Here is a 27,348-nt window from a genome sequence, read left to right as displayed (position 1 = left end):
CGCTGTACCTTTGCCTCAGCTACCTTGAGGCCCTGTCCCGCAAGGCCCCTTTGGGTGTCTGAAAAGACTTGTTCACACAACGCGTCGGTGGGCGCAGCTATGAGGACGTCATCCATGTAGTGGATCACGTAGATTCTCTCCTGATACTGCTGCCTTACTTGCTGCGATGCAGAAGCCACATACCTCTGGCAGATCGCTGGAGAATTTTTCATCCCCTGCGAAAGTACTCTCCACTGCCATCTACTACCTGGTTCTGCGCGGTTCACCGCGGGCAGAGTAAAGGCAAATCTCTTTCTATCATCTGGATGTAGTGGAATACTCTAGAAGCAGTCTTTGAGATCTAAAACAATGACTCGCCATCCTTTCGGGACAGCACTCAGATCTGGTAGGCCAGGTTGGAGAGGCCCCATGTCCTCCATTTGCTGATTTACTGCTCTAAGGTCATGCAGCATCCTCCATTGGTTTTTATCTTTCTTTTTTATAGCAAATATAGGGGTGTTCCACGGGCTCATCGAGGGCTCTAGGTGCCCTGCTTCGTGCTCTCGTTTTACTATAGCTCTTACAGCCTCTGTTTTCTCTGTTGTCAGGGGCCACTGCTCCACCCAGACGGGCTGTTCGGTTTTCCACACCAACTTGTGCTGACGAAGCCCCTCTGAGGCAGTGGCCCTTATGCTAAATTTTTCAACCCGATCCCCATCTGGGCAAGGGCGTCTCGCCCTAACAAGGGGCTTGCTACCCCATCTGCTACTAGTATGGTCACTACGGCCGTGAGGAGCTTCCCTGCCTCCTCGTCCATGACTTCGAGTTTCACAGGGCATGTACTAGTTCTAGTCTGTTGTTCTCCTCCTACCCCTATTATACATTTTCCCATGGCAAGGGGCCAAGTTGGTGGCCACTGTTCGAGTGGCATCACTGTGACATCTGCCCCGGTATCCACTAACATTCCCAGGCATATCCATGCCAGGCAACTCGGCTCTTGCGGGGTAATCATCACTGCTGCCATGGGTCTCTCGTTACAGCCTATGACCAAGGCCACGCGGGGGCTGTAACCTGCAAATCTTGCTGGTTCTGCTCCCCTGCCTGAAGTTTCACTCCCCCTTGGCCCGCTACGGTGGGCCAAGCTCCTGGCACTGGCACCATGATGGGGGCCATTTGACTCACAGGAGGCGCGAATCCCCCTCGCTTCGCCCTCCTTTGGCCGTTTCCCGGCTTCGTAGTTGGACAATCTCTTGCCAGGTGTCCTGGCTTCCCACACACCCAGCACCTCCCTACTGGGCGCACTCCTCCTCCATTATGTCCCCCCCTTTCCACTAGCGGGCACCCAGCTTTAAAGTGCCCTTGCCGTCCACACAAGTGACATCTCGGCCCCACCCCGGCCGCTTGCACCATCACCCTTTCTTCGCTTCCACAGTCAGGGTTCTGGCAGACGTGCGCTCCCGCACCGCCATGCTGATTCAACGCCTCCTGGCGCAAGACATGCCTAATGGTTTGACCCAACGGCGCCCCCACCGCCAGGGTGTGGAGGATATCTTGTGTTTGTGGATTTGCTTGATTTCGGAGGCAATCCATAAGGACTGCCTCCTTGGCTGCTGGTGGCAATTCTGATTCTATAATAGCCTTCTGCAACCTGTCACAAAACGTTGTAAATGGCTCTGCTAGTCCTTGCTGTATCTTTTGCCAAGGTTCTGATTTTTCTCATACCTGCCCACTTCGCTATACGCTTTGCAGGAACTCTCCGTTACCGCTTGCAGCTCCCTGCCCCTCCTCCAGGAGCTATCCGGACAGGGAATATCCCGGGCATCTCTATCCTTACTCCATCGAGGCTACAATCTCTGGCTATCAGCCGCCAGTTAGGTAACTCGACTGACTGTCGCTGGGGCGCCCCCTTCGTTAAGAGTCCTGTCTGCCGCCGAGTTACTTCCCCTAGTGCGCGCATAACCTGCTGCAGCTGCCGCAGCACGTCCTCCGCGGACCCCTCCGGAGCTGCAGCGCTCCGGACCTCCCCTTTTGGCGGTCCCTCTCCTCCCTCACTCTGATTGGTCCTCCGAGTCCCTGCTGCCTTATGCCTCTTTTTTGCGCGCTGCAGGCAATCTGCCCCATCTTCCCACATGTGGGCATCGGTTTCTCCCCCAACTTCTGATTCGCTGCTACTCGAGGTTGATCTATACCCCCCCTGTCCTCCCCTCCAGGCACCCCAATCCTCCTCCTCGTCCGACACCCATCTCAAGGGTTGCCCCGGGAGCCAGTCCCGAGGGTCGGGCAGAGGGCGGCGCCGCTGCGGGCGCTGATCATCTTTCTCCTTCCGCTCCGTCACTCCCGCTGCGCCCGCTGCCACGTCCCCCTCCCCGTGCGCAGGCACCTGCGCCTGTGCCAAATCGTCCCGGGGTATGCAGGGGGGCATTCCAAAGGTCCTGTTGGCTCAACAGGGAACACCGCCGCTTCCCGATCCACCTCTTTGGGAGCCTCAGACTGAGTCGCTGGACAGGCTACTCCGTCCGAACTCCCCGCTTCTTCCCCATCCCCCGCGATGCTTGCCCCTGTCTGCGTCCCCACTGCCCCTCCTGGGTCTATTTCCGGGCTACTGTCGCCTGTAGCACCGTACAGGCACCGCCGCGCCTGCCGCCACGTCTCCTGATCATCCCGAGCTTTCAATAGTAACCGGTGTATCTTTCCCCAGAGCTGTATGTACTGGGTTTTTCCCATCATAGCCCTTTCGGCTAACTCCTCTTTAATTCTCACCCAATTATCCTTATTAAATATGTCTGCGGGACTCCGTATGAGCCCCTGCGTAATCATCCATTGGATGGCCTTTGAGGTAGGCGTCTTCGAAATCCAAGTTCCATATTCCTTCCCCAATCCCTTCAGTACCTTTACGACTGATTCCATGGCGCGCCCGCCGACCTGCGGCTCCCCGTCCCGCCCCTGTGTGCCTCAAGCTATCTTTTCCCCCCGGCGAACTTGCCATGCCGCCCCGCCGATCACGTCGGGGTCACCACTTGTTGCTGTACGCTTCTACGGGAGAACTTATCTTGGGCCGCATATCTCCGGGACACAGGGCTCTACCCACCCTGGGGACAGTGATGCACAGACATCAATATGATGGATACAAAATGTCCGTTTATTTAGCTGCGTCACACGCTTATATAGCTCTTGCGCTTCCTGTTCCTGCCACTCCTATGGGGAGGAGTCTATCTTTCCGTCACAGCCCGTGATCTTCCGGTCGCCGATCCCTGTCTATTCCCCTACAATCTTTCTTTACTTCTTTTCTGCTAATATATTTCTAATGCAGTCAGTGGTTTAAAAACATGCCAGAATAAAGATTTGCAAAGAAGATTCAAAAAGAGACATAACTTTGTTTTCCCACAAATGCAGTAAACATCTCTCTATTTGTCTTCTATGTAAAGATGGGGGAGGGGGATTACAGATAAAAGACTTCACAATAATTTTCCCTTTTCCTTTTTTTTCCACCAGTAAAAATATGTCTTACCAGGTGACCAATGGCAGTACAATGTTTCTTTTCCCAATCTAAAGCTTTTTTCCTTCTGTTCTGCTTCTGGTCTTACAGGAAATTGTGTGATTTACACTCAGCAGTCACACAGATCCTTTTTCCTGCCTGTTTTGTTCTTGAATTGAGCAATATATATATATATTGTCGTGGTTTAACCCCAGTCAGCAACTAAGCACCACGCAGCCACTTGCTCGCTCCCCACAGTGGGATGGGGGAGATAAGCGGAAGAGTAAAGGTGAGAAAACTCATGGTTTGAGATAAAGACAGTTAATAGGTAAAGCAAAAGCCATGCATGCAAGCAAAGCAAAACAAGGAATACATTCACTGCTTCCCATGGGCAGGCAGGTGTTCAGCCATCTCCAGGAAAGCAGGGCTCCATCACGTGTAACGGTTACTTGGGAAGACAAACACCATCACTCCGAACATCCCCCCCTTCCTTCTTCTTCCCCCAGCTTTATATACTGAGCATGACATCGTATGGTATGGAATACCACTTTGGTCAGTTTGGGTCAGCTGTCCTGGCTGTGTCCCCTCCCAGCTTCTTGTGCACCTGGCAGAGCACAGGGAGCTGAAAAAGTCCTTGACCAGTGTAAGCACTACTTAGCAACAACTAAAACATCTCCACAGTATCAACACTGTTTTTAACACAAATCCAAACCATAGCCCCATAATAGCTACTACGAAGAAAATTAACTCTATTCCAGCCGAAACCAGGACATATATATGATCTTTCTTCCAATTCCTTTATCTTAAGTGAATCAGCATAATTAAAATAATATTTTCGGAATGCACACCTACCAGAAAACAGAGAGGTCCCAGTCAACTGGAAACTGGCAAATGTTATCCCAGTTTTCAAGAAGGGTAAGAAGGAAGACCCTGGTAATTACAGGCCTGTCAGTCTCACTTCTTTGCCTGCTAGAATTATGGAGAAGGTTATTCTGGGAGTTACTAAAAAGCACTTGAGAGACAATGCAGTCATTGGTCCTAGCCAGCATGAGTGCACAAGGGGAAAGTCCTGCTTAACTAACTTAATTTCCTTTTATGACAAGGTCACCCATCTAGATGACCAAGGGAAGCCAGTAGATGTGGGGGTTTTGGATTTTAGCAAAGCTTTTCATACTGTCTCTCACAGTATCCTTCTGGACAAAATGTCCAGCATACAGCTAGACAAGTCCATAATACAATGGATGAACAGTTGGCTGATGGGTCGAGTTCAAAGGGTTATATCAGTCTGGAAATCAGTCAGCAGTGGTGTTCCCCAGGGCTCAATTTCAAGGCCAGTGCTCTTTAATGTTTTTATAAATGATCTGGATGCAGGAATCAAATGTACATTAAGTAAGTTTGCCGATGATACTAAACTAGGAGGAGCTGTGGACTCCCTCGAGGGTAGAGAGGCCTTACAGAAAGATCTGGATGGACTAGAGAGCTGGGCAATCACCAACCACATGAAATTTAACAAGAGCAAGTGCCAGATTTTCCACCTGGGATGGGATAACCCTGGTTATACGTACCAATTGGGGGATGAGAAACTGGAGGGCAGCCCCACAGAAAGAGACCTGGGGGGTTGGGTTGATGGCAAGTTGAATATGAGTCAACAGTGTGCCCTGGCAGCCAAAAGGTCCAACTGTGTCCTAGGGTGCATCAAGCACAGCATAGCTAGGTAAATGGAGGTGATTGTCCCACTCTATGCTGCACTGGTGTGGCCCCCACCTCTACTACTGTGTACAGTTTGGGGCACCCCATCAAATTATTAGAGTGTGTCCAGAGGAAGGCGACCAAGATGGTGAAATGCCTCAAGGGCAAGACATATGAGGAGTGGCTGAGGTCACTTGGCTTGTTCAGCTTGGAGAAGAGAAGGCTGAGGGGTGACCACATCACAGTCTACAGCTTCATAAAATAATAGAATCATTAAGGTTGGAAAACACCTCTAAGATCATCAAGCCCAACCATCAACCCAACAATACCATATCTCCTAAACTATGCCCTGAAGTGCCACGACTACAGGTCTTTTAAATACATCCAGGGATGGTGACTCCACCATCTCTCTGGGCAGCCTGTTCCAATGCCTGACCCCTCTTTCAGTAAAGACATTTTTCCTAATATCCAATCTAAACCTCCCCTGATGCAGCATGAAGCCGTTTCCTCTCGTTCTATCACTAGACACCTGGGAGAATAGACCAACATCCACCTCGCTACAACCTCCTTTCAGGTAGTTGTAGAGAGCGATAAGGTCTCCCCTCAGCCTCCTCTTCTCCAGGCTGAACCACCCCAGTTCCCTCAACCTCTCCTCATAAGACCCTTCACCAGCTTTGTTGCCCTTCTCTGGACACGCTCCAGCAACTCAATGTCCTTCCTGTAGTGAGTGGCTCAAAACTGAACACAGTATTCAAGGTGCAGCCTCACCAGCGCTGAGTAAAGGGGCATGATCACTTCCCTAGACCTGCTGGCCACACTATTGCTGATAGAAGCCAGGATGCTGTTAGCCTTCATGGCCACCTGGGCACACTGCTGGCTCATGCTCAGCCGGCTGTCAACCAGCACCCCCAGGTCCTTCTCCACTGGGCAGCTCTCCAGCCACTCCTCCCCAAGCCTATAGTGTTGCATGGTGTTGTTTTGACCTAAGTGCAGGACCTGGCACTTGGCCTTGTTAAACCTCATACAATTAGCCTCAGCCCATTGATCCAGCCTGTCCAGGTCCCTCTGTAGAGCCTTCCTACCCTCAAGCAGATCAACACTCCCACCCAACTTGGTGTCATCTGCAAGCTTCCTGAGGGTGCACTCGATCCCGTCATCCAGATCATTAATAAATATTAATAAAAATAAATTAATTAATAAAAATAAAACCAATAAAAATAAAAATTAATAAATAAAGCCCTGGGGAACCCTGCTCGTGACCATTCTCCAACTGGATTTAGCTCCATTCACTATAACTCTCTGGACTCGGCCATCCAGCCAGCAAAGAGTACAGCTGTCTAAGCCATGAGCCGCCAGCTTCTCTAGGAGGGTGCTGTGGGAAATGGTGTCAAAGGCTTTGCTAACGTCCAGGTAGACAACATCCACAGCACTTCCCTCATCCACTAGGCGGGTCACCTGGTCATAGAAGGAGATCAGGTTGGTCAGGGAGGACCTGCCTTTCACGAAGCCATGCTGACTTGGCCTGATCCCCTTGTTTTCCTGCACGTGCTTGATGAGCTCACTCAAGATGAACTGCTCTATGACCTTCCCCGGTACTGAGGTCAGGCTGACTGGCCTGTAGTTCCCCAGAAACTCCTTCCGGCCCTTCTTGTAGATGGGTGTCACATCGGCAAGCCTCCAGTCATCTGGGACCTCCCCTGTTAACCAGGACTGCTGGTAAATGATGGAGAGTGGCTTGGTGAGCTCCTTCACCAGCTCCCTCAGTACTCTTGGATGGAGCCAATCCGGCCCCATAGACTTGTGAGTGTCCAGGTGGCTCAGCAGGTCGTAAACTGCTTCCTCCTGGATTATGGGGGTTTTATTCTGCTCCCTGTCCCTGCCTTCCAGCTCACGGGGCTGAATACCCTGGGGATAACTGGTCTGACTGTTAAAGACTGAGGCAAAGAAGGCATTTAGTACCTCAGATATTTCCTCATCCTCGGTGGCAATGTTCCCCTCCACATCCAATAGAGGATGGAGATTCTCTTTGGTTCTCTTTTCGTTGTTAATATATTTGTAAAAACAATTTTTGTTATCCCTTACATTAGTGGCCAGGCTGAGTTCTAGCTGGACTTTTCCTTGTCTAATTTTCTCCCTGCAAGACCTAACAAGGTCTCTGTACTCTTCTTGAGTTGCCTGCCCCTTCTTCCAAAAGCAGTAGACTCTCCTTTTTTTTCCTAAGTGTCAGCAGAAGCTTCCTGTTCAGCCAGGCCAGTCAGCCTGGTTCGTCTTGCGGCACTTGGGGACCGCCTGCTCCTGCGCCTTCAAGACTTCCTTCTTGAAGAAAGCCTAGCTTTCATGGACTCCTTTGCCCATCAGGACTTCCTCCCAAGGGACTCTCCCCACCAGTGCCCTGAATGGGCCAAAGTCTGACCTCCAGAAGTCCATGGTAGTGGTTCTCCTGACCCCTCTTCTTACTTCACCAAGGATTGAGAACTCAGTCATATCATGGTCACTAAGCCCAAGACGGCCTCCGACCACCACATCACCCACCACCCCTTCTCTGTGAACAGGAGGTCAAACGAGGCACCTCCCCTGGGAGGCTCACTTACCAGCTGTGTGATGAAGTTATCTCCCACACACTCCAGGAACCTCCTAGACTGTTTCCTCTCTGCTGTGTTGTATTTCTAGCAGATATCTGGTAAATTGGAGTCCCCCACAAGAAAAAGGGCAACCGATTGTGAGACTTCTACCAGCTGCTTGTAGAACACTTCATCTATGTCTTCATCCTGGTTGGGTGGTCTATAACTGACCCCCAGCTGGATATCTGCCTTGTTGGCCTTCCCCCTCATCCTTACCCATAAGCACTCGACCTTATCATGTCGTGGTTTAGCCGACAGCTCAGCCCCACACAGTCGCTCGCTCACTCCCCCACCGGTAGATGGGGGAGAGAATCAGAAGGGTAACGCTCGTGGGTCGGGATAAGAACAGTTTAATAATTAAAATTAAAAGAAACAACAACAGAAATGCAATGGAAAGGAGACCAACGAGAGGCGCAAAAGCCCCGGGGGAGGGGGGAAGGGAGGGGGGAGGGGAACGAACTGCTGAAACAAACTACATGTGACTCAATTGCTCACCGCCAGCCGACCCGTCGCCGTGCCGCTCCTGAGCCGCGAACTGCCCCCCCTTAATATCCTGGTCATAGTGTCACATGGTATGGAATGAACCTGCCATTGGCCAGTCGGGGTCAGCCGCCCCCACCATGGCCCTGCCCCTCCCAGCCCCCCGCCACGCAGCAGATCGAGGGAAGCTGGAAAGGTAGACGAACCCCACAGTGAGGAGAATTAACCCCTTCTCAGCCAAAACCAGCACATTCTCCACCCCTTATTCCATACAATTTACACCATGCCCAGGTCCCATACGATGCAATACAACCTTACCAACCACCACCCCTCCCCTTCCCATCCTTTGACATAATACACAGACATCATTCCCTTAGTCTATGGACCTTCCCTGTAAAATGTCCATTAAATTGTCCATTGAGTTCACCCAGTCCATGACTCTGGGCTCCATCTGCCATATCAGGCTTTCAGGGTGGGAGAGGTGGTGTGTGTGGCGTTGGGTTGCTGAATACCGAGTCAGTCATCATTCCATCACTGCTGCACGGCTTGTTTCACAGTTTACCTTCCATGGGTTGGGAGGCTCGTACTATGATATCATTGATACAACACAGAGGTGACACACAGTATTATACAGCAGTTCACATTGTGCCATTCAGTTCATTGACTGTTTTCGCCCAAAATCAAATCCCCTTGAGGCACACATCGGATTTCTCCATCCTCCCGCATCACCCACCAAGTGCACCCAGGTCCTTGAGCAAAAGCAATCCCACGAATGGGTTTGCCTTTGCCGGAGGCAGGAAGAACCCCGACTGTTTTGCCCAGCATACTTTTTGTGTGCACTACAGGGACTCTATCCCCTTCCACAGTATGTAGGATTTCTGACTGGGCAGGGCCAGCTCGATTGGCAGATCCCCTCGTGTTGACTAACCAGGTGGCTTTTGTTAAATGTGTATCCCAGTGCTTGAATGTCCCACCCCCCATTGCTCTCAGTGTAGTTTTTAACAGTCCATTGTACCGTTCAATTTTCCCAGAGGCTGGTGCGTGATAGGGGATGTGATACACCCACTCAATGCCGTGCTCTTTGGCCCAGCTGTCTATGAGGTTATTTCGGAAATGAGTCCCGTTGTCTGACTCAATTCTCTCTGGGGTGCCATGTCGCCACAGGACTTGTTTTTTGAGGATAGGGTTCTGGACAGTGGCGTGGGGGACAGGATAAGTTTGCAGCCAGCCGGTGGTTGCTTCCACCATCGTAACGACATGGTGCTTGCCTTGGCGGGTCTGTGGGAGTGTGATATAGTCAATTTGCCAGGCGTCCCCATATTTATATTTCAGCTATCATCCCCCATACCACAGAGGCTTTACCCACTTCACTTGCTTGATTGCAGCGCATGTTTCACATTCGTCGATAACCTGTGCAATAGCATTCCTGGTCAAGTCCACCCCTCGATCATGAGCCCATCTGTATGTTGCATCTCTCCCTTGATGGCCTGAGGTATCATGGGCCCACCGAGCTAGAAATAGTTCACCCTTATGTTGCCAGTCCAGATCCACCTTGTAACCAGAGCGATAGAATTAACCAACCATGGATGTTGCTATACTCCTTGTACAGCCCTATCCAACTGGACATTAAGTCTGGGGACATGGAGTATACCAATCAGTGTATTCTTTGATCTGCATTTTAGTCCCTAGGTAATCATTAATGTGAACGAAAAAATAGACAATGTGCTTCTGTCAGAAAAGGATGACAAAGTGTGGTTTCGTGTAGTGGACTGAGAAAACTGGCCAGGAATGCCTAGATTAAGAGCCAAGTAGGTAAAGGGTAATTCCAGCAGGGGGAGATCGCGACCACCGACTCACGGACCACCAACCCAAGTAATACCACCTACTCAAAAGAGAACAATAGAAGAGGACAACTGAGTCTGCGCAGTAATTTACATATGGAACGAGCAAGTTTGTACCAATCAGTAGAAAGGACAATAATGAATATGTATGAATATGTAAACTGTTGATCTATAAATCGTATGGGAAAGGTGTGTAAGGTATGCATGTTAGGAGGAACGATCCCCCATGCATCCGGCGCTGTGAATAAAGAATGCCTGCTCTTTAATACTAATTTGGTGTTAAAGAGTTGTTTCTGATTTTACTGCGTTTTTCGCTAACAACCTCAGCCACTTCAATCTTGGCAGCCTGATCTACCTGCTGGTTGTTCCGATCTTCTTCAGTGGCCCGACTCTTGGGGACGTGAGCATCCACATGACGTACCTTTACAACCAGGTTCTCTACCCGGGCAGCAATATCTTGCCACAATGTGGCAGCCCAGATGGGTTTGCCTCTGCGCTGCCAGTTGCTCTGCTTCCATTCCTGCAAGGACCCCCACAAGGCATTCGCCACCATCCAGGAGTCAGTATAGAGATAGAGCACTGGCCACTTTTCCCGTTCAGCAATGTCTAAGGCCAGCTGGATGGCCTTTACCTCTGCAAACTGGCTCGATTCACCTTCTCCTTCAGCAGTTTCTGCTACTTGTCGTGTAGGACTCCATACAGCAGCCTTCCATCTCCGGTGCTTTCCCACAAGGCGACAGGACCCATCGGTGAACAGGGCATACTGCTTCTCATCTTCTGGCAGTTTTTTATAGAGTGGGGCTTCTTCAGCACATGTCACCTCCTCCTCTGGTGATAATCCAAAGTCTTTGCCTTCTGGCCAGTCCATAATCACTTCCAAGATTCCTGGGCGACTGGGGTTTCCTACTCGAGCCCGCTGGGTGATCAGTGCAACCCATTTACTCCATGTAGCATCAGTTGCATGGTGTGTAGAGGGGACGTTTCCTTTGAACATCCAGCCCAGCACCGGCAATCGGGGTGCCAGGAGCAACTGTGCCTCAGTACCAACCACTTCTGAAGCAGCTGGAGCCCCTTCATATGCTGCCAATATCTCCTTTTCAGTTGGAGTATAGTGGGCTTCGGACCCTCTGTATCCCCAACTCCAAAACCCTAGGGGTCAACCTCAAGTCTCCCCATGTGCTTTCTGCCAGAGGCTCCAGGTAGGGCCATTCTCCCCGGCTGCAGTGTAGAGCACATTTTTTACATCTTGTCCTGCCCGGACTGGCCCAAGGGCTACTGCATGAAGTATTTCTCGTTTAATCTGTTCAAAGGCTTGTCGTTGCTCAGGGCCCCATTTGAAAGCATTCTTCTTCTGGGTCACTTTATAGAGAGGGCTTACGATCAGACTGTAATGTGGAATATGCATTCTCCAAAAACCCACAATGCCCAAGAAAGCTTGTGTTTCCTTTTTGCTAGTTGGTGGAGACATGGCTGTTATTTTGTTGATCACATCCATTGGAATCTGACGACGTCCATCTTGCCATTTGATCCCTAAGAACTGGATTTCTTGTGCGGGTCCCTTCACCTTACTTTGTTTTATGGCAAAACCAGCTTTCAGAAGGATTTGGACTATTTTCTCTCCTTTCTCAGAAACTTCTTCCGCTGTGTTGCCCCACACAGTGATGTCATCAATGTATTGAAGGTGTTCTGGAGCTTCTCCCTGTTCCAGTACAGTCTGAATCAGTCCATGGCAAATGGTAGGACTGTGTTTCCACCCCGGGGCAGTCAATTCCAGCTATAGTGGACACCCCTCCATGTGAAAGCAAACTGTGGCCTGCACTCTGCTGCCAGAGGGATTGAGAAGAATGCATTAGCAATATCAGTTGTGGCATACCACTTGGCTGCCTTGGACTCCAGTTCATATGGAAGTTCTAGCATGTCTGGCACAGCAGCACTCAGTGGCGGAGTGACTTCGTTCAGGCCACGATAGTCTACTGTTAGTCTCCACTCTCCATTAGACTTCCGGACTGGCCATATGGGACTGTTAAAGGGTGAGTGGGTCTTCCTGATGACTCCTTGGCTCCTCAGTTGGTGAATGAGTTCATGGATGGGGATCAGAGAGTCTCGGTGCGATATTGCTGCCGGTGCACTGTTGTGGTGGCGATCGGCACCTGTTGTTCTTTGACCTTCAGCAACCCCACAACAGAAGGGTCCTTCGAGAGGCCAGGCAAGGTAGACAGCTGTTTAGTTTCCTCCGTCTCCAAGGCAGCTACACCAAAAGCCCACCTGTACCCTTTTGGGTCCTTGAAATACCCTCTCCTGAGGTAGTCTATGCCAAGGATGCATGGAGCCTCTGGGCCAGTCACAATGGGGTGCTTTTGCCACTCATTCCTGGTTAGGCTCACTTCGGCCTCCAATACAGTTAGCTCTTGGGATCCCCCTGTCACTCCAGCAATGCTGATGGGTTCTGCCCCTATATAGTTTGATGGCATTAAGGTGCAATGTGCGCCGGTGTCCTCTAAAGCTTTATACTCCTGTGGGTCGGACGTGCCAGGCCATCGCATCCACACAGTCCAGTAAACCCGGTTATCCCTTTCCTCCACCTGGCTGGAGGCAGGGCCCCTCTAGTCCTGATCATGGCAGTCACAACTCACTTCCTGTAAATGTGAATCAGGAGTCCCTCTATTACACTTAGAAATAAAATCAACGCTTCTACTCCTCTGTCTGGGGACTTGCTCACTGGAAACTGGAGCAGCAGCTTTCCTGGAAGAGCCTCCCTGAGTGCCTCTTCTTCCTTGCAGTTCATGTACTTGTTCCTCTAGGGTTGAGGTAGGCTTGCCATCCCACCTCATCATGTCCTCTCCGTGGTCACGCAGGTAGAACCATAGGGTGGCCCATGGTGTGTATCCCCTTCTTTGAGCCAAAGGATGCTTATTCCTAACAGCTGAGACACTACTCTGTAGAGGTAGGGAGCAGGACAGATCTTCTTTGAGTTGCTGGACCTCTTGGGATAGTTTCTCCACAGCAGATACAAGCAAGGAAGAGATATTTGTGTCGTAATCCCGGAGTCTATCAATCACCTCTGCCACCGTTGGTGTCTCGTCATCTTTCCAGGACATTACTGCCAATGAGTTTGCAGGTGAAGATGGTGCGCTCCGTACAAACTTCCGCCACATGGGTCGTGTGCACTCGGCTTCATCTGCATCTTTGGATGACCGTTGGTCGTCCAGGTCACCATAAATCACCTCAAGCACAGCTAATTCCCTTAGATACTGGATACCTTGTGCGGCGAGCGAGGAAAGCAAGCAGCCAACTCAATGTGAGTCATAGAGCAAGCTTCAGCTTTATTTTTAAGTCGCAGTGCTTTTATATGCTCTTGTAAACAAGCTTCAATAATTGCTTAATATGGGTTGCGACACCTCCTTAACAAACAGTCTATTTCTGCACTTCGTGCCAAAATTCCTTGTTCTTGTTTATCATTTGCTCTCAAGGCCGAGAGATATCCCTCGCCTTTCTTGTTTATCGTTTGCTCTCAAGGCCGAGATATCCCTTGCCTTTCTTCCTCCTCCTGGTGACTTGCAGATTCTCTGTAATTTCCCATCAGCGGGTCTGATCTCTGTAATTTTCCATCAGCGGGTCTGACGCCGGGTCTGTATTCAAGCTAATTCCATCGCATACCCATAATCCTCCAGCCCGCTTTCTATCTCAAACAACTTATCATGGGACCCACATGTTGATTCAAGCCTATAGTTTCCCACATTTCCCCCTTTTTCTTTTGTTCCTTGAGAAAGGAACACGGCACTCATACTTCTTTCCATCATTCGTTGCATACATTGCGATATACAAGGAACACACATTAATATAATGATAAACATCATAAATATCATTAGACCCATCTGCAAAATACTCTTGATCCAATTGCCAATGCCCCATCCATTAAACAAGCTGTTAAACCAATGCCATGGATCATCCTCCCTAAGTTCTGAGACCCTCCTTTTTAAGCTCTCAGTACTTGCATGTATTGATTCTGAGTGATCTGATAGATTCATGCAACACATCCCTTCAAATTCAGCACACCCATGTCCTTGGGCTAAAAGCAAAAAATCTATGGCTGCGCGGTTCTGCAACGTAGCGTGTCTTACAGAGCTTACATCTAGTAATAAGTCAGATAACGCCTTTGATGTGGCATTTGTTTGCTTAGCTAGCCAACACCCTAGCTTGTTTAATGTCGTGAGGCTTTGAGCAACACCAACTCCAGGAGCCAAGAAGGAAGCAGCTATGATCTTTGCCGGATTCCAAAACTCAGCTGTAGAGTCACAGCTGTCCTCAAACTTATGAGTGCTCCTTTTGCTTCTCATCTTTCTATGATGTTGATAAATCATTGAAGTGTTAGGGGTAAGAAGTGTTAGGCGACCTATAGAGCAAGGCCCTCCCTTTATATGTGACGGGATGCCAGGCCAAGCCCGATCTCCACAAATTAAAAACAAACCTGCAGGTAGCGCAACAGGCATATTGCTAGAGCGTGATATATTTGCAGAGGTATAGTTACACCAAGCAGTGGCATTTTTATATACACTTAGGGTGGCATTCACAGGCCAAGAAAGAGACTGGTTTCGTCCCGTATAATTAAAGTATAAACAAGCATCCATTGACAAAGAACCCAATAGCTCAAGCTCTTGTGGCTCAAGATTAGTTTGAGGGCGATGGACTGCCCAACCGTCCCAATTATTCACACAATTCTGGGGAGTATCACAAAGGCTTCCTAAGTGTGGTGTATTTTGTGGTATCACTAGCGTCCAATTATCAACCGGCACTCCAACCAAACAGGTGGAGAAGGGATTTCCTGGTGATGACAATGATAGGCAGATGGAATCTTGGCCTGTTAGATTTGCCAGGGTAACCCATACATTCTGTTTGGGCTGGGGCGGTATGTATATGCCCTCGGTGATTCTTATCACAATACTTACGACGACTAATGGGAGTACTCTCGTGTACATTTTTTCTTTGTCTTTTCCCAGTGTTTCGGTGTTACTTCCCATATTTCAGGTACCTGGTTCCTTACAGCACACTCTTGGCGCGGCACTAGCAAAGGAGCACTATTGATTTGTCTGATCTAGTCAAGGGTGTGCAATTCATATCGTCTAGAACCCTCTACTTTGTGGCCTGTGATGATTAAAACCTTATATGTTTGTAATTGGTGATAGTAGCAACTGTCACACCACCTCCTAGCTCGATGGGTTTTTACCCACCTGTGCTGTTGACAGCTATGACACTCTCTTAGTACCCAGGGTCGGCACTTATTGCATTGGGGACATTCTATCCGTATCCTGGCTACCTCTGCCGGTTTAGTCATACGTCTTCACCGTCTCCTGTCACTTCGCAGATTTCGTTCTTCTGTTCACTAGGCATAGCCTTTACCCATTTACTGGGTATCCACCTTGGACCTGTGGGGGTAAGCACACACATGTAACCTCGACCAAAATATTTGACTTCTACGGGCCCTTGCCATAGACCAGTGGAAGGGTCTCGATACTTCACCATTACTGCCTGTCTTGACTCTTTCCTATCGTCATTTCCATGCACCCACGCAGGAGGGTTATCGTGTTCTGCAAATATGCATAAGTGATTTAATACAAACAAAACTTTTGCAAGCCGTTCTTGTACATCTTTTACATCTCGAAATTTGTTTAGATATTGTTTTAGAGTCTGGTGCGCCCTCTCAATTATTGCTTGCCCTGTGGGTGAATGTGGAATGCCCGTGAGATGGCGTACCCCCCATGCCTGTAAAAATTTCCTAACCTTCTGACTACAGTATGCTGGCCCATTGTCTGTCTTAATCTGTGTTGGAGTTCCCATTACAGCAAAACAGACTGTTAAATGACGTATAACATGGACGGCCTTTTCCCCTGACTGTGCTGTTGCCCATAAAAACTTGCTATAAGTATCGATAGTAACGTGAACATATTTTAGTTTCCCAAATTCTGACACATGCGTAACGTCCATTTGCCATATTTCCCTGGCCTGAAGGCCTCTGGGATTAACTCCTAGCCCTATGCCTAGTCCGTGATGGCTGCAAGTAGGGCAGGCTCGTACGATTCCCCTGGCTTCTTCCATGGTGACTTGAAACTGTTTCTTTAAACCTCTTGCGTTCTGGTGAAAGGTTTGGTGAGATTCTCGTGCTTTAGCGAATTCGCTCACTGGCGCCGTAATGGCGACGAGCTTGTCAGCGCGATCATTTCCTTCCCCCAAGCCTTCTGTCCACTGATGGCTTCGTATGTGAATAATACAATATGGCAATGTTCGTTGTTTAATGGCGGATTGAAGCTGTCTTAGGAGTTCGAATAACTGTAGGTTTTGTACTTCTTTTATACGTGCATCTTCGATACGGTTAACAATTCCAGCCACATAAAGAGAGTCAGTTACCACGTTCAACGCTTTCGTCATCCAGCGAGAAAATGTCCATACTACAGCGGCTAGCTCCAACGTCTGTAAAGAGTCACATGGCTCGGCATGTATTAACTGATATTTCCATTGACCATCTTCATGCCATGTCGCTGCTGCTCTCCTGGAATGTTTACCGGCATCCGTATAGACAGTCACTGCTTCTATTATGGGTACTGCTTTGCGTTTCGGCCTTTCCATCCAGCTGTTATTGCTGATCCATTTAAGAACAGGAGCTTTTACTGATTCTAGTTTGATTTCTATTGCTTCTGTTAATAAGCTTGATTGTAGCACTGGGGAATTCCTCAGCCACCACTCCAGATCCTCTCGCTTTACTGGTAGGTAGATAGTATGTGGCTTTGCTCCTATTATTTGAAGGATACGAGACCGACCCTTTTTAATTATCTCTGCCAAATCTTCCGTCTTTTCTTGAATCATTGTCTTCGGCTGTAGGCTTGTAAGTATCCATTCCAACACCCTTATCTTCTCCCCCTTTTTCTTTTTGCACTGAGTAAGTGCACCCAAAATGTGAGTAGAACCATGGAGTATGGTGAGATCGATGGGGAGATCGGGGTCCAGCCGGTCTACTGCTCTCTGGACGATCTCGGAGCTAAGACGTTGTATCATAGAGGTTTGTTCGGTAGTCGGTCGGACCGGCGTGGCAGGGTCAGTGCCCTTTAACATTGGGCGAAGAACTTCCAAGTCATCATTAGTGATTCCGGCTACTGGCCGTAGCCATTGTAGGTCTCCTAACAGCCGTTGAGCATCATTAAGGGCTTTGATTGCTGTGTGTAACGTGAGCTTCTGTGGACTTACTTGAGAGTCACTGATGCGCCACCCGAGGTATTTCCATACTGGTGAACGTTGAACCTTCTCTGCTGCTATTACTAGGTCGTGTAGCTGGAGCTGTTGCTGTAAATATAATTCTTGCTGTGCTGAGAAAGGTTGTTCTTGCGCAAACAAGATGTCATCCATGTAATGGTAAATTATAGTGTCTGGCCATTGCTGCCTCACGTCTTTTAATGCAGCATCTATGAAGAGTTGACACAGAGTAGGGCTATTCTTCATGCCTTGTGGCAATACTGTCCATTCGAAGCGTAAGTCAGGACCCTCTCTGTTGATTGCTGGTAATGTAAATGCAAATCGCTGGGTATCCTGAGGATGCAGCTTTATAGTAAAAAAGCAATCCTTTAAGTCGATAATTAGTAAATGCCAACCAGTTGGTAACATGGCTGGATTTGGAAGGCCAGGCTGTAAAGCTCCCATCGCTTGCATTTGCTGATTTACTGCCCGTAGATCATGTAACAGCCTGTATTTCCCTGACTTTTTCTTGATAACAAAAATAGGGGTGTTCCAGGGGCTTGTCGAAGGTCGGAGATGTCCTTGATCTAATTGTTCTTTTATTAATATGTGGGCTTGTTGTAGACTTTCCCGTTTGAGCGGCCACTGCCCGACCCATACTGGCTCTTCTGTGAGCCATGTCAGTGGGATTGGGAAAGTCCATGCGGCAGTGACCGCACCCGAAAAGGGGCGCCAGCTGATGCAGGGGAGTCAGTGGTAAGTATCACGCCCAATTGATTCAGCACATCTCGCCCAATCAAAGCATGGACTCCTGCTGGCAACGGCATGACTGTGATGTATAAAGAGGCGACTCGGCCGTCGATAGTTATTTTAACTCGTTGTTGGCTGCGTTGAACTGGTGCTGTGCCTCCTACCCCTGCTACTCCGTCGACCGCATTCCTTAGTGGCCATTGAGGAGGCCACTGGTTTCGTGCAACAATGGTGATGTCAGCTCCTGTGTCCAGCAGGGCAGAAAGCCTTTGGCTCTCATTACCATGGGTAACCACTACACTGGCGAGGGGTCTTTCATTCAGAGACAGAGTCAGGAAAGCAAGCCCCCCAGTGGATCCAAAGCCTTCTGTTCCTCTAGCGCTGGTATCATTTGACACTAACGGCTGTGCCAGCTGTTGTATCGGTACAAGTTGTGCAAGTCTGCTGCCTTTTGGTATACATATAGGGGGAAAGGCAGTCTGTGCCACGATACAAATTTCTCCTTCATAATCACAGTCTATAACTCCAGGCAGAACAAACAGTCCTTGCAAGCCACTTGATGACCGTCCAAATAATAATGCTCCACACGCTTGCCCATTGATTATCAATGGGCCCTTTATTCCTGTCCTGATCTTCTGTGGACGAGTGTCTATCAAAGTGACATCTACTGCTGTTTCCAAGTCCAAGCCGAGGCTCCCTCTGGTGGCGGGTTGCAAATTGGAAGCTGGCCGGAGTTGCTCGGCATGACTGGTGGCGTGGTGACGGAGTGCTGAGAAGTCACTGGAGCCGCTATTGGTGTCTGCGCGCTGCGACCCCGGGCGCTCAGCTTCCCGTTTCCCGAGCGCCGGCAGGCAGCTGTATTGTGGCTTTGAGCCTGGCAGTGTTTGCACCATAAGTTAGCTTCGCTGCACTGTCTCTTCATGTGTCCCGCTTTTCCGCAGCGGAAGCATCTAAAAGTAGCTGGCCTTCTTTGGTGACTGTTAGGGTTTTTAGCTGGACCCAATGGGGCGAGAGCGGCACAAACTTGTTGCTGAACCTGTACCATTCCCTGCCCAACTTCCCTCAATGCCTCAACTAACATAGCTTGAGGGCTGGTAGGTACTCGACTCATGCGCTCAAGCATCACCTCAATGCCTGTGTCTAGGGGAAGTGTAATTAAAATACTTTTAGTAGCATGGTTGGAGTTTTCCATAACACATTGACGCAGCAATGGGCCCTTCATAAAATCAGGTAAGTCGGCACAATCTAACGCTTCTGTAACTCGATCTACAAATGTGTCAAAAGGCTCTTCCCTCCCTTGCTTAATCGACATGTAAGAAGGGGTGATTGGTGCTGTTTTGACATGCTGTAAGGCGTCCCTTGCTAGCTTCATTGATTCTCTTAATACATCAGGGCCTGTCTGCATTTGCATATCTAGGGACGAGAAGGGTCCTATTCCCATAAGTTGCTCTACTATTACTCCTGCTAGCGGATCGGTTTGCTGGCGCTGGGTGTTTGCCGATCTATCACATAGGGTGTGCCAGTGAGCCTGCCATAATAGCTGCTGCGACTGTGTCAATATGAACTTCATAATGTTTTTAATATCCTCGGGACAAAGCAGCCCGCTTCCCCAAATGTAATTTAGCATCTGTCTGGTCGGCTCACTGTGTACACCCGATTCGCTGACCGTACTTCTCAGCTGGTTCAAGATTTTCCAATCAAGAGGAGTATGGTGTGCGAATAAATTTTGATTGTTAGCAGGGTCCGGTTGATAGATGACAGGGAAAGCCTGAGCTAGCAAGTCGGCGGTCTCTAGGTCCCCATTTTGTAATGCCTCTAACCCGATTTTCCGCCAGTCAACTCGGCTGCGCACACTAGGCACAGAACGGTGACTAGACGGGGTGCTCGGCTTATTTTCCTCCACCGGAGAGACTACATCACATGAATTTTCAATATCCTCACCTCCCTTTCCCAAGCTTATTCCTTCTCCGCTAGTTTCTACAGATGTAGATCTACCAGGAGGGGGAGGAGGGGGGGAGGAGGAATAAGGGGCCTTCGAGGTACGGTAACTAGGATCCCCAAGAAGGGAGGCGAGGGATTGTCTAAGCCAATTGCAATCTTTCCAGCATTGGGGTCACAGCTGTCTAGCCGATCAGAGGCGGCTGTTGCTAATCTTTTTTCAGTTTTATATTTTTTCATACAGTTAATCACTTCCCGCCAAGGTTTCATTAGCTTTTTCGCTGTCTTATCGTCATCTATCACCAAGTCCCACAAACAATCACCATAAGCTCTCCACTCCTCTACTTCAAAAATCGACTCCGGTTCTTTAAAAAACCCTTTCGCTTTGCCCACTGCAACTAGCCCTGACAAGTCTTTTAACTGACTTACTCCCCGCTTTTCTAAAAAGCGCTTTAATAATTCAAAAGCTACCTCGACCTCCATCGCCCGATGTGAGGATAATCAGCGTCGTTTGTACGGCTCTCGCTCCTGGGTTAGCTTCAACTGCGGAAAGCGGATCCCCTCTTGAATTCCGAGGCTGGGTCCAGGCCGGAGGGTCGGAACGTATCAGGAATGATGCATAAAACGACTCCTCTTTTGCCCCCTGGCTGCCGTCTGCCAGTGTGTCTCCGTCTCTCGCTGCCGTATCAGAAATAGTCCTTTTCAGGTCCCTGTTCGGGCGCCAGTTGCGGCGAGCGAGGAAAGCAAGCAGCCAACTCAATGTGAGTGATAGAGCAAGCTTCAGCTTTATTTTTAAGTCGCAGTGCTTTTATATGCTCTTGTAAACAAGCTTCAATAATTGCTTAATACGGGTTGCAACACCTCCTTAACAAACAGTCTATTTCTGCACTTCGTGCCAAAATTCCTTGTTCTTGTTTATCATTTGCTCTCAAGGCCGAGATATCCCTTACCTTTCTTCCTCCTCCTGGTGACTTGCAGATTCTCTGTAATTTCCCATCAGCAGGTCTGATCTCTGTAATTTTCCATCAGCGGGTCTGATGCCGGGTCTGTAGTCAAGCTAATTCCATCGCATACCCATAATCCTCCAGCCCGCTTTCTATCTCAAACAACTTATCATGGGACCCACATGTTGATTCAAGCCTATAGTTTCCCACAACCTTGCTTCATGGTTGCCCATTTTCATAGGTGGTATGTAACATCTTCTTTGAAGGGATACCTTTCCTTCACTCCGGACAGAAATCACCTCCAGAGGCTGAGGGCTTGTGTCCCTTTTCCAATTGCTTTGTCAAAGCCCCATTCCCCAGAAAGGGATCCCAGTTGTTTGGCTTCTTTTTCCCTCTAGTTCCAGGCTACTGGCCCCATTATCGCATCATTGGAGCAGCCAGGTGACAATGTGCTCACCTGAATGACCGCTGTAATCTTTTTGCATATCTCGCAACTCACTCAAGGACAGGGATCCTGTGGTCTGTGTTTCATTTATGACTTCTTCCTCCTCTCCCTGTGACGGCCCTGCTTTTTCATCATCCCGTTCTAAACGAGTTGATGTCCGCTTCCAATATTTCTTCTTGTGTATGGGGGCGACTGATACTGGTACGGGTTTATTTTCTGAGCCAGCTCCAGTACTTGTCGTGGGGGTTTGAGTGGCTGCAGTGCCTGTCATCAGGGCTTGAGTGACTACAGTGCCAGTCACTTTGCATTTCAATCCAGAGACATTCTCTTCCCCTTGGGGGCACTGAATACTGTTGAGCAGGGCTCGGTATGCATGGGCCAGGCCCCAACATGCTGCAGTTATCTGTGTCTCTCTGAAGTTCCCAGCATAACAACATACTTTCTCCAAATATTCTACTAGTTTTACAGGATTCTGCACTTGTTCGGGGGTGGAACTCCAAAACACTGGGGGTGCCCACTGCCCTAGGTATTTGCCCATGCTATCCCACATGCCCTGCCACTCGTAACTATCAAGCCTTGGGGCAGATTTCTGGGTGATATTCTTAAGTTGCTTAGTCAAAACCAAAACAACATGCCCAAAAACTAACAATAAGTGCACCTTAACCACCCAAGGATGTTCAAGATAGATACAAAAAGGTTGTTGTAACAAAGGCACAGACATCATAGAACAAAGTTGCAAAGGTACTATTCTGTATTTCCTCCATATAAAATCTCTCAGAGGAGGAGGTATAATTGCTAATTGCCTCAACAAGGTTGCATCCAAAGTACAGTAACAGTTTCAGCAAAAACCCCAAATACCAGATAAAGCTGAAAACGAGTGTTTGTATAATAAATCTTGTAGGCAAAACGTTACTAATCACAGCAGAACACAGCAGACTCAACAAACCAACACCGATCTTTAACACCAACTGCAAAAAGGACAACATGGTGCTGTGACCAGAAGCTGTTATTATCTCCAACCCTCTGAGCCCCATGTTGGGCGCCAAAAAGACTGTCGTGGTTTAGCCGGCAGCTCAGCCCCACACAGTCACTCGCTCACTCCCCCACCGGTAGATGGGGGAGAGAATCAGAAGGGTAACGCTCGTGGGTTGGGATAAGAACAGTTTAATAATTAAAATTAAAAGAAACAACAACAGAAATGCAATGTAAAGGAGAACAACGAGAGGCGCAAAGCCCCGGGGGAGGGGAACGAACCACCAAAACAAACCGCATGCGACACAACCGCTCACGGCCCACTGACCCGACGCCATGCCGCTCGTGAGCCGCAAGCTGCCTCCCCTTAATATACTGGTCATGGTGTCACATGGTATGGAATGAACATGCCATTGACCAGTCGGGGTCAGCCGCCCCCACCATGGCCCTGCCCCTCCCAGCCCCCCACCACGCGGCAGAGCACGGGAAGCTGGAAAGGTAGCCAACCCACACATAGGGAGGAGAATTAACCCCTTCTCGGCCAAAAGCAGCACATATCATCACAATCACTAAGCTCTGCGTAGTCGAATTGCTCCCTAATATATAGAGCCACCCCACCACATCTCCTTCCTTGGCTATCCCTTCTGAAGGGCTTATAGCCATCCATTGCAGCACTCCAGTCATAAAAGTCATCCCACCATGTCTCTGTGCTAGCAACTAAGTCAAAGCTATCCCGCTGCTCAAGGGCTTCCAGCGTCTCCTGTTTGTTGCCCATGCTGCATGCGTTGGTGTAAATGCACTTGAGCTATTGGTTTCACCCCCCAACCTGGCACACCACACCTAGGCTCCTCTCTAGTGAGCCTGGCTACATCCCCTTTCCCCTTCAAACCTAGTTTAAAGCCCTCTCAATAAGCCCCACCTGCTCATGTGCAAGAGTCCTTTTCCCCCTTTGAGATAGGTGAACTGCATCTGCTGCCAGCAGGCCTGGTGCCATGTAAACCTCCCCATGATCAAAAAACCCAAAATTCCACCAATGGCACCAGCCTCTAAGCCACGTGTTAATCAGATAGACGGCAGCAGAGGGGAAGGTGCTGAAATTGCGTAGCTTGGGATGGATCTGACCCAATTCTTCAAGGAAGGCTGAATGGCCAAGTGGACACTTCTGAACTGTGGGACCACAATCCGCACCATGCACTGGTTGTCGGGGGGCTACAGGTCCCCCAGCCTCTCCTAGGAAATCAGTTGTCAGCTGGGGCTTTATGTAGCTTACAGCTATCTCCTATTTTAAATTATAGTTGATGCAAGCTGTAGTGGTTTGTTACTTGGCTGTGACTGGTTTCCAGAGCAACTCCTGAGCAGGAGAAGATGACAGTTCCTGCAGTTTCCTACACTGAAAGTGTAGTGGGTTTTATTTTCATCACCAAACTTCCACTTTTATTCAAGATATTAAATAGATTTGATATTTTTGACTATACATTTCTTTTTGTCTTTGAGGAAAACGCACTAAAAATTTTAATGAATTCTCTTCTTGCCCATGTTGTGGTTTAGATGGCAACTCAGCCCCACACAGCTGCTAGCTCACTCCCCCACTGGCGGGATGGGGGAGAGAATCAGAAGGGTAAAGTTCGTGGGCTGAGATAAGAACAGTTTAAGAATTAAAATAAAACAATAACAGCAAAAATAATGCAGTGAAAGGGAAACAATGAGAGAGGCACGAAACCTGTCGCAGGGGGGGAAAAGGGGGAATGAACTACCAAAACAAACAGCACGTGACACAGCCACCCACCAATCCAACACCACCAGTCCCCAAACCACAACTTCCACAACTTTCCCCCCCCATACACCAACTGCCCCCATTAATATACTGGTCATGGCGTCACATGGTATGGAATGAACATCCCATTGGCCAGTTGGGGTCAGCTGTCTTGGCTGTGGCCCTGCCCCTCCTGGCCTCTTGCCCACATGGCAGAGCATGGGAAGCTGGAAAGGTCCCTGACTACTACAGGTGCTACATTGAAGAGAATTAACTCTTTCTCATCCAAAACCAGCACACCCAGAAGTAAAAAACCAATAACAGTACATCATACATTTAAAAAGCATTTCATTAAAGATAACATCAGAATATACTGCCAGTTATAGATAGTTTAATTGTTAAGTTATATATAATTTGTTATCTATTAAAAAATAAGAAGTATTTCTAACATTATTTTCAAGCTTTCATATTCTTGAAGTTTATCATGTCAATCGTCAGCTGCTATGACATCACAAGATGAATTCAAAGCAATAATTACTTTAGTGTTTAAAAAGCTTGGAGTGTACCAATTAGTCAGGCTGCTAAGGGAAAGTAAAAATGTCAGTTTAGCTATCTATATTGCATAATGTTTAAAGCTTCATGAATTACACATGGACCAGATAGAAAGAGAGAAACTAGAGTTTGACTAAAAGACATTTTCTGTGCAAAATATGCTGAAACCATACCTTTCAATATATTCTAGTGATTAATCAAAGTTATTTAAATCATTTGATTACTTAAGGCCCTGTATTTTAATTTACTTTCAGTGTAAAGCTTTCCTATATTTATTGTGATATGTAAGTAAACAGTGTGTGTCTAATGATTTACAAATATTAATCTGTAAAATGTAAGGATCCAGATCTGCATTTTTTGCTATTTGAACCAAGCTGAGAAGTGCAGGCACCAAGAACATGTGACTGAGCCCCAAGATTTTATTAATTTGTTTTTAAATCCTATGTCATGATGTTCTTCCTGAATAGCCTAGCTGAATGCTAAAGCGCTTTAGAAGTAAGGTTAAGTTTCCTTTTCTGGTTCCACATAATGGAGGTAGAGAAAATAGCCTTGAGAGGACACTCTTAGTCCAGAAAATTATTGCCAGAGGCTATAATATATAAAATATATAATAATATATAATAATTATTTTTATTGTAATTATTAAACTGTGCTTATCTCAACCCACAAGTTCTTTTGCTCTTCCGATTCTCTCCCCCATCCCACAGGGGTGGGGGGGGAGTGAGCGAGTGGCTGCGTGGTGTTTAGTTGCCAACTGAGGCTGAACCATGACAGTCCATTTTGGCACCCAACGTGGAGCCCGAAGGGTTTGAGATAATAAAAGTTGCTGGTCACAGCACTGATTCATCTGTTCTCAATATTAGCTTGTCCAGTCTCTACCATGCTGATTGTAAAGTACATGTTAAAAATTACTGTTGGTTTTTGTAGTCTGCTGTGCTCTGCAGTGATTAGAGATGTTTTGCCTAGGAGATTTATTTCCAGAGAGATAGGTTGTGGGTTAATTTTCATGAAGGGAAAAAACGTGGAGGAAAAGTAACAGTAAGCATTAAGATAAAGCACAATTAATGGAATTTGAAATACTACTGCAGCCTTGCTATTGACAAACATAAACATAGTAATTAGTTGATGACACAACAGATCTTGAATGACCTATTGTTTAATTATTCGAATGTCATGACCCAAACAAAGAAGAGTCAGATTATTCAATATTCACACTGTGAAACAGGAACAGCTGGGAAGGTTCTTCCCCTATCATATGATTAACACACTACATATGCACAAGACCCTTCAGGTAATACTTTTTCACTAATGTTTCTCAACACTTTCAAGTATATACCATCCATTTTCAGTTTATGACCATATTAAGTTATGTTTTAGAATACGCAGTGAGGCCTTGTGGCATCCTGACCCCTACATGGAATAGTAATGATTTAGGAAATCCAATCTAAGACGCTTTCAGTGGATTACAGCAAAGCATCAGGAATCCATAAGGGAACTCCTTGCAATGTGAGGGCTTGCAGTAAAATGGGAAAATGTGTTTTCTGCTTGGAGGTATACTATAACATCATTAGAGCTTAAGATTAAATTAAAATGGTTTATACTAAACTTCTGAATTACAAATCAATAAATTTAAAAGGTATTTGTCTCATTAACCCATTTCCATTTTCTTTATTTTTTTAGGCTGCAGGGTAATTTGGAAATCATCCTGAAAGTCAATGGTGCAACTCTCGTTGCCTTTGACTGCAAAAGGACTAAATTAATATATTCATCCAAGTCTTCCCTAAGGCAGCAATAGCTTCCTTGTCTTCCAGCTTCTGCCATCCACTCTTTTGCTACTTATTTGATTATTTATGCAAACTTTTATGCATGCAAGCTATTAATGTTGTTTTCTAAATCAGTATGTAGTCATTGCACCCACTACTCCTTTCTGTTTATTCTCAGTAGATGAAGGAAATAGTACTCAGTCATCTAAGTTCATGTTTTGTGAAACATGTTGTCGTGGTTCAGCCTTAGTTGGCAACTAAACACCACACAGCCACTCGCTCACTCCCCCCACCCCTGTGGGATGGGGAAGAGAATTGGAAGAGCAAAAGAACTTGTGGGTTGAGATAAGCACAGTTTAATAATTACAATTAAATAATAATTATAATAATGATTATGATAATGACAATAATGTTAATATAATAAAATGGAAAAGGAAAAAAAAAGAAAAAAAAACAGAAACACAAACGATACAGCCGCTCATCACCCGCCGACCGACGCTGCCCGTTCCCGAGTTGCAATTGCTCCCTCCCTCCCCCGGCCAGCTCCTCCCAGTTAACATACTGGGTATGACGTTACATGATATGGAATATCCCTTTGGTCATGTGCTGGTTTTGGCTGAGAAGGGGTTAATTCTCCTCACTGTGGGGGTCAGCTGCCTTTCCAGCTTCCCTCGCTCTGCCTCGTGGTGGGGGGCTGGGAGGGGCAGGGCCATGATGGTGGGGGCGGCTGACCCCGACTGGTCAATGGCATGTTCATTCCATACCATGTGACACCATGACCAGTATATTAAGGGGGGGAAGTTTGCGGCTCAAGAGCGGCGCGGCGTTGGGTCGGCGGGCAGTGAGCGGCTGCGTCGCGTGCGGTTTGTTTCGGCGGTTCGTTCCCCTCCCCCGGGGTTTTGCGCCGCTCTTTGTTCTCCTTTAC

The 27,348-nt window shown here is 47.9% G+C and overlaps 1 long non-coding RNA gene across 1 annotated transcript; it reads right to left on the bottom strand.

The window, feature by feature from the left end:
- Positions 1 to 14,574: 14,574 nt before the first annotated feature.
- On the bottom strand, positions 14,575 to 18,995 carry LOC142049589 (uncharacterized). Its single transcript, XR_012657767.1, has 3 exons — positions 17,322 to 18,995; positions 16,981 to 17,200; positions 14,575 to 15,739 (listed from the first exon to the last, which is right to left on the bottom strand). It is a non-coding gene; the product is annotated as an uncharacterized LOC142049589 (long non-coding RNA).
- Positions 18,996 to 27,348: the final 8,353 nt, after the last annotated feature.

The sequence above is a fragment of the Phalacrocorax aristotelis genome, chromosome W (genome assembly GCF_949628215.1).
Source record: "Phalacrocorax aristotelis chromosome W, bGulAri2.1, whole genome shotgun sequence".
In the NCBI taxonomy this organism is placed as follows: Eukaryota; Metazoa; Chordata; class Aves; order Suliformes; family Phalacrocoracidae; genus Phalacrocorax; species Phalacrocorax aristotelis.
This window is presented reverse-complemented; position numbering and strand designations above follow the sequence as displayed.